Raw genomic sequence first — 8,478 nt, forward strand, 5'->3', positions numbered from 1 at the left:
TATTATCTCAACATCTTAACATGCAGATATAGAGTTTGCAGTAGCTCCAGTTTCTCCCTCTGTCACCTTTCTTTTGACTGATTTAAAATTTCAGCATTTTCATTACTTTAGGCAATACCTAAAGTAAGATCCTCTACATCAATTTGTGGCATTTGAAAATCAACCTATTTGATGTAGGGTAGTCCTTATGTTGCTTAAGTAGCCTTTGATAAGGATATCACCCCCAACTTACCTCTAAGACATTCATATGCATCCTTAGGTAATGGTTTTGTAAAGATGTCAACAATTTGTTCATTTGAGTTGACATATTCCATCTTTACTTATTTATCTTCAACTTGTTCTCTTACATAATGATACTTGATTGCAATGTGCTTTGTCTTGGCATGCATCACTAGATTCTTTGATATATTTACAGCACTGGTGTTATCACAATAAAGTATAACAAGTTCTGTTATTTCTTATCTCATTCCTTTGAGTAGATGCTTGATCCATACAATGTTTTTGCAGTTTATAGCAGCAACAACATATTCTGCTTTAGGTATAGATTGTGAGGTACAACTTTGTTTCTTACTAGTCCATGTGACTAGTCTTTTGCCTAATAAAAGTGCTTCTCCACTGGTGCTCTTTCTATTATCTATGTTGCCTCCCCAATCAACATCAGTGTAGGTTCTTATATCAAACTTTTCATTCTTCTTGTAGTATAGACCAAACTCTTTTGTTCCTTTTAAGTACCTTATTATTATTTTCATTTCCATTAGATGGCTTTCTCTAGAATTTGCAAAAAATCTAGGGACTATCCCAATAGATAATGTTATATCAGGTCTACTACGTACAATATATTGCAACTCATAAATTATTGGCCTATATAGTGTTTGATTCACTTTAGCAGAATCATCATTCTTTGATAGCTTGTGTCATGTTATCATGGGTGTACTTACTAGTTTTGAATCTTTTAGCCCAAATGTTTTCAGTATTTCCTTGATGTACTTTGACTAGGTGACAAATATGCCATACTTCAATTGATAGACTTGCAGTACCACAAAGAATTTGATTTCACCAAACATTGACATCTCAAATTCAAATTTCATCTAATTAGCAAAATCATTGCATAAAGCATCTTGCCCTCCAAATATTATATTGTCAACACAAATTTTAGATAACAAAATGTCTTTACCTTTTTCTGTCTTGATATATAGATTGTTGTTATCATCAGTTCTTTCAAATCCAATTTTAACAAGATACCTATGAAGTCTTTCATACCATGCTCTTGATGCTTGTTTCAAACCATAAAGAGCTTTGTGCAATTTACATACCATGTCCTTGCTGTTTTCATCAACAAATCCTTTTGGCTATTTTATGTAGACTTCTTCTTCTAGTATGCCATTCAAAAATGAAAACTTAACATCCATCTATTAAACTTTGAATCCTTTGTAGGAAACATATGCAAGCAGAGTTCTTACTCCTTCCATTCTTGCAACAAGGGAAAATGTTTCCCCATGATGGGGACACAACCCAAGCACAGAATGGACACAATAAGAAAGGAAATTTTTTATTAACTGTAAAAATATGCTAGTACACTTAGTGCAAAGAAAAAAACTCCAAAACATGCCCTATGGGCTTACAATAGCATAAATCTGAAGATAAATTCTTCTCCTAGTACCTTTTCTCAAACTCCACTCCAAACTACCTTTTACAATGCCATAAATGTTCTTAAATAGACCCCTGAGGGTTAAGGATTAGGAATACATTCTAGAAAGTGGTAGTTGGCATCCACTAACCAAATAGAAGGTTCTAGAAGTTGCATTAGAAGTTGGCACAAAATTAGAAAAATTCAAAAATGGTAATTGAACTTTCGGGAGGCATAACTTTTGAACCGTAGCTTCGATTGACAAACTGTTTACATTTTTGAAAAGCTGTCAAAGTGCTTTATAGTCCTATGGACCAGTTTTGCTTGTCCCCCATTTTTGGGCCCTGTTTGAGGTCATTTAATGCCCCTAACCTAACTTTGAAGCATTCTTAGGATGTCTCCAAAAATTGAAAAAATGAGATAACTTTCAAACCGTGGGGCCTTTTGACCTGATTCTTTTTCTGGAATGCTCTAAATTACAATGAAAATCATTCAACAAATTTAGACCTTCTAGTTCACCAAAATGATGGCTCAATTACATACTCCTATTTTTTTTGGCATTTACACGTATCCCAAGGTGATTAAAAACTCTAACCCAAAACACTAATAGTGGAACTGTGAGAGTTGGAACCTTTATTTGACCCAAATGGGTATCCAAAAATGAAAACACATGAAATAGAAACTAAGTCTAAGTACATTTTTTTAGGTGACATAGGATTGCCCTTATACCTTTGGATGCTCCTGCATCACCCCACAGTCTATTCCTTCTTCTTGTGTATATCCTTTGCAAACTAGTCTTGCTTTATTCCTTATGATTTCACCATTTTCATCTAGCTTGTTCCTAAATACCCACTTGGTACCAATCACATTTTTGTCATCTGGTCTTGGAACTAAACTCCAAGTTTTGTTTTTCTCTATCTGCTCAATATCCTCTTTATTTCCTTGTACCAATCATCATCTTCTAGAGCATATCTCACTATATTGGGTTCTTTTTTGCTTAGTAGGCATGATTCATTCCTTAATCTATTCCTTGTCATTGGTTTAGCATCTTTGTTTCTAATGATTTGATTAGCAGGGCGATGTCTCTAACATATTTGGACAGTCTTGGCTCAACTCTTGTTTCTTCATTTTATCTTTTAGCTTCAATGTCACTATGTGTATTTCTTTCAGGTAACTCAACATCTCTTTCATGTATACTAACTTTAGAATCAGAATGTGCAGTTTCATCATTCTGTAACTTGGCATCTAAATGCAACTTGGTTCCTAAATTCAGTTCAACATTCATTGGCTGTGACTTGATAGTTACTGAGACTTCTTGCTAGTTCCCAACTTGATTGTAAACTTCTTCTTTAGCAGGCATTTCTTCATAGAAGTATACAAATGAATTGTATTCTTCTGGTCTTTTGATGGGTTCAGCATCATGAACTTGTGTGTATTCATTAAAATTTGCATTTGCACTTTCCACAATTTTGTTAGTGTTAGTATTCAAACATTTATATGCTTTACTTCTTATGGAGTAACCAAGGAATATACCTTCATCACTTTTTGTGTCAAACTTTCCATTCCTTACATCTCTAAAGTGTAGCATTTGCTTCCAAATACTTTGAAATGTTTTACATTGGGTGAGTGACCATACCATAATTCAAAGGGTGTTGAATTAGTACCTTTGTTGATTTGCACCTGGTTGAGGGTATAGATAGCTATACTCATATCTTCTCTCCAATATTTTAGAGCAACATTCTTCTCCATCATAAGTGTCTTGGCACAGTCCATTATTGACCTATTTCTTCTTTCTGCTATTCCATTTTGTGGAGGGGTCCTAAGTGTGGAAGTTTTTCTTTTAATTCCTCTATCATTGCATAATACTTCAAATTCTCTTGATGTGAACTCTCCTCCTCTGTTTGATCTCAAACATTTTAGAGTTTTACCTATCTCTTTTTCAACTCTTGCCAGAAACTACTTAAACATTTGAAAGGCATTAGATTTTTTCTTTAGAAACATGATTGTCATCATCCTAGAATAGTTATCTACAAATAACATTATGTACTTGTCTCCCTTGTAACTCTAAATTTCTATGGGTCCACACAAGTCAGTATGAACAATTTCTAGTATCTCTTTAGAGGTATAAGTTTTGCTTTTGAAACTTGACTTGGTCATTTCACCTAGCTGACATTGTTTGCATATCACATTATCAGGCTTTTCAGCTTGGGAAAACCTCTAACTTTCTTCAAGTTACTGATACTAATCAAATTATCAAAGCTGACATGACACAACCTTTTATACCATAGCCATACATCAGCAAATTTCACCGTAAGACAAGTAGCATCATCCATATCAAGGTAGAATAGATTACTTCTAGCTTGATCTCCTTTTCTATTAGTTTCCCATTTGTGTCATATATCTTGGCAGTCTTGTTTCCAAATGCAACTTTCAATTCTACATTGCTTAGTTGCAATACACTCAATAGATTATAATTCAATCCTTCAACATAGTAAGCATTATCACAAGAGATCTTTTCTGTGAGTTTAGTGGAACCTTTTTCTTTTATCAAACATGGAGCATCATTACCAAATCTAACACTATTTCTATCATAATGATTTAGGGTAACAAACTTTCTTTTATCTCCTGTCATGTGATGTGAGAATCGACTGTCAATGATCCATCTATCATTTTTGTTTACACAAGTCACAAGTGCAGTTGCCTCATCTTCATCAGATTTGTCCTTCATTGTAACATAAACTACTTCATCATCATGTTCATCAGAATCATCTTCTTCAACAATGTAGCACTTCTTGCCTTTGTCTTTGTAATCTTTGCTATCATCTTCTCTTCTATTTTTGTACTTGTTACCTTATCTATAGTTCTTCTTTTGTGTACATCTTGCTGGAATATGGCCAACTTCATTGCAATTGAAACAAATGATAGGTAGCTTACCTTTGAACTTACCATTGCCTTTGTGGAATCTTCTAGACAATAGTCCTTCCAATTCTTCAACATCTTCTTCATCTATATTACTATCACTAGATACATGCTTTATCTTCCTTTTCTTATTCTTCTATTTTACCTCTTTAGAGTCTTCCAACAATAGCTTGGCCTTGAAAGCAGATTCAAGACTCTTAGGTTTGTAATTGTCAAAGTTGGATAACTCAAAAGTAATAAGTCTGCATACCAGACCTTCAAGAGTTAGTTAGTTTCCTGGAATGCATCTCAATTCTTGAATTACTGAGACTCTAATAGCATAAATAGGTAGTAATTTTCTTAAGACTTTTCTTAAATTATTATCATCATCTAAATGACCAATAGCACTTCTTATTACACTGACAACCTCTTTGATTCTAGCCACATTCTAACCTTCTTCCATTCTCATGTTATGAAATTTACCTCTAAGACTCTCTTCCTTGGCTCTTTGGACATTCTTATCTCCTCCATAGATAGTAGTTAGGGCATCCCACATTTGAATGTAGTGTCACATACCTTGATGTCATCAAATTCTGCATAGCTGAGTGCTAAGGCAATCTCCAACATTTCCTGATTGTGCTCTTTCTTCTTCATATCTTCAGCAATAGGAGCTCCAATTAGATTAACATGTTCCACTAAAATTGAGGAATGTGCATGATCTCCTATTCCTCCAGGATGCAACTTCATTAGACTTTTCCATGCAAGAAAGTTGTCTCTATTAAGTTTGGGTACTTCTCTCTTGGACATCTTGATCTTTATGCTTCTAGTACCTTCAAACTATTTTTGTTAATAGATGCCTATGATACCAATTATTAGAATTCTTTAGAGTAAATAAGAGGGGGGGGGGGGGGGGGGTTGAATCAGTTATTCAAGGTCCAAATGTCCCAATAAAAATTTTCACTTGGCTTAGTGAACCCATGAAACATGCAAATTACTATTAAATCAACATGCAACAATAAAATATGAAACATGAAAACTCATTCACACACTTGACACAATGATTTAATGTGGAAACCCAATTTGGCAAAAACCACTAGTAACATGCTACTTCTTTTTCACTCTTCTGAAGTGATGCCCTATGAAAGGCCAGCCTTGTTAAAGGTTGCGGTACACACTATTAAATCTGACCCGGTTAAGGGATTTCAATCACCCTATTAGAAGTGAGCCTAGTTAAAGGACTTTAGAACATTCACTTGGAATGTCACCTTGTTAAAGGATTTTCTAATGAGTCTAAAGGATTTTACCCTAACTAATACAATTATTAGAAAGTACAATAGGATATTTGATTTGATACAACTTACAACTTATCTTGCAGATTTTAGATCATAATTCAGTTCTCAATTTTCTTGGCTTTCATTCTCTACAGTTCTGAAAACTTGTTCACCCTTCAAGCATTCATCTCCTTCAACCTTCTTGCTTGGTATGCCAATGCAATCACTTCTATGGTCACTGACTGAAGCAAAGTCCTTATCTCTCTATCTCTGTTCTTCCTTGGTCCTCTTGACCTTCTCAACTTTTCCCTCCTCTACATATTTTTTGCTTCTTGACCAGACATTCCTTAAATAGGAAATTAGGATACTGCTCTATTTTCCATCATCCAATTTAGGGTTTAGATGAATTAGGTAGGATACAATGTATCTACCCCATATATTGTCTTTTTTAGAAAATTCTCCTTGAATCCATTTGAATTCACCTAAAAATGGTTCACCTCAAATTCTATACCACTAGCTCATCGTCCTTATCTTCCACCTGGTTCATAGACTTCAAGTAAACAAACTTGTTGGCTTAGATTTGGAAAATCTTTGACTTTTCAAATAATGCAACAACGCACTATTGATCTTCTGATGCTTGGCACATACTGCATGGCTTGGCATCTACTGTGAGTTCACTTGACATCAACTACATTTTACTAATGCTCAAAACCTATTGAATTTTTCTCAGCACCAACTACTTCACTTGGTACACGCTAGAATTTTCTTTTACTCGACACCAACTAATTTTCTAATCGGCTTGAACTAACTTTGCTCAGCACCCACTATTAACTTCAGTCAAGCTTTGTAGATAGTTTTATTATAACTTGTTCTTCTAAAGTTTCTAAGTGTAGCCAACCTCTATAACTTCAAGTAGATTATCAATACATCATTTCACCATTGTCTTAATTGATCATTGTACTTCATTACATAATCATAACTCAACCTTTCCTCTAGTTGTTATTGTTGCATCTTATTGATTAAATCCTCTTCATCAATCAACTAAGTGATAGTAATTGGATCTTATAAGAAATTTTCTTACCAGCAAATAGTAGGTTTGACATCAATGAAAAAACAATGATTGAAACATATGTTCTACTTCAACAATCTCCCTTTTTCAACAATGATCTTTTCAATCAGATTTCAACATCTACAAAAGAATTAAATTGATGTCAATCATAGACAAAGGTAGAAAAAATAAATAATAGAACTCTTCATAACTTTGATCAAGTATTAAGTGATACATCGAGCAATAGAGGAACATTGTCACTTAGAATGTAATGTTTGGTTCCAACAGTTCTTCTTATGAGTCAACATAGAAGTGATTTAAGATAGTATCATGTTGTTGGCAATATGGTTAGTTGTTGGCAATATGGTCAATTAAATGTCTAGAGAGTTGTCATTAATGGCAACATGTATTCTATTGGAAATACAATAGGGAAAGTAAACTCTAAGAGGGGGGAGGGGGAGGGGAGGTGAATCAACACTTAAAACTTTTAACCTCAAAAATATTCACCACACATCCATCTCACAATCTATGCATATAAACTGAAATACCAAATTAAGCACATACATCCATAGCAAGAAAGTAAAACATTCAATCACATATATGACATAAGATATTTGGTTACCCATAAACCCTCCAAGGAGAAGGTAAAATTGGGGTGGGAATGACACCCAAAAATCTTCACTACTACAGTAATAAAGTGTATCCAATGAAGGTTATAATGTTTTGATCATGAGACATGATCTACCTTGTGAAAGGTCTACCCTATTAAAGGCTTATAAAGACTGTTAGGTCTTACCTTGTTAAAGGATTAGGGGTAAGCACTTCAATGGACTTCAACTTACAATGAAGTAAGCACCCTATTAAAGGATTTACAATAGCCTATTAAGACTACTCTATTAAGAGATTTAATTGATTCACCTATTAGAATGCATCACCAATGATCCTTCAGTTAGCACTATGTTGCTTAATGATAGATCACCTCTTTCCTAATGTGTATTTGATCCTTTCTAATTAGATGTATTTTTGTTGTCTTCTAATTCCTTTCCTCTAGTCTCCTCTAACCAATTCTATTATGTATCTCAATCCACAACTCCTTAGTCACCATGAAAGCTTAGTTTGCATATGCAAACCTTCTCTCTTATCCTTTGAAACACATAAAACATTTAGGGTTTTTCCTCCTTAAGAAGACCTAGGTGACTTAGGGTTAGGTATGAATTAATGATTGTAATTCACCCATCTAGCCACTTGAACCTTTCCTTTTTCTAATTGGATGCACGTACGGCATAGGGATTCATAATAAAGATTCATTCTTATCATATAAGATCGTAAAAGAATCCTTAATCTATGTCAAAATTGTATAACTCGATAGTTGAAGTCCCTGATGCTTGACATCAACTATAACTTCAATGCTATAACTTGGCCTCTAAATGACTTGGCATCCATTGATCACTCAACATTTGTATAGCTTAGCATATACTATCTACTTAGAACTTGAGTGACTCGACACTTACTGGTTACTCGACACTTGATTCACTCAACACTCCCTATTGCTTGGCATGAACTAAGTACATAACTTATAAATGAATAAAGTGTATAGACACTCAATTATCAAAACCAATATGAGATTAACAATG

Source organism: Cupressus sempervirens, chromosome 4 (genome assembly GCF_028749045.1).
Source record: "Cupressus sempervirens isolate cs-2001-9-10 chromosome 4, ASM2874904v1, whole genome shotgun sequence".
Taxonomy (NCBI): domain Eukaryota; kingdom Viridiplantae; phylum Streptophyta; class Pinopsida; order Cupressales; family Cupressaceae; genus Cupressus; species Cupressus sempervirens.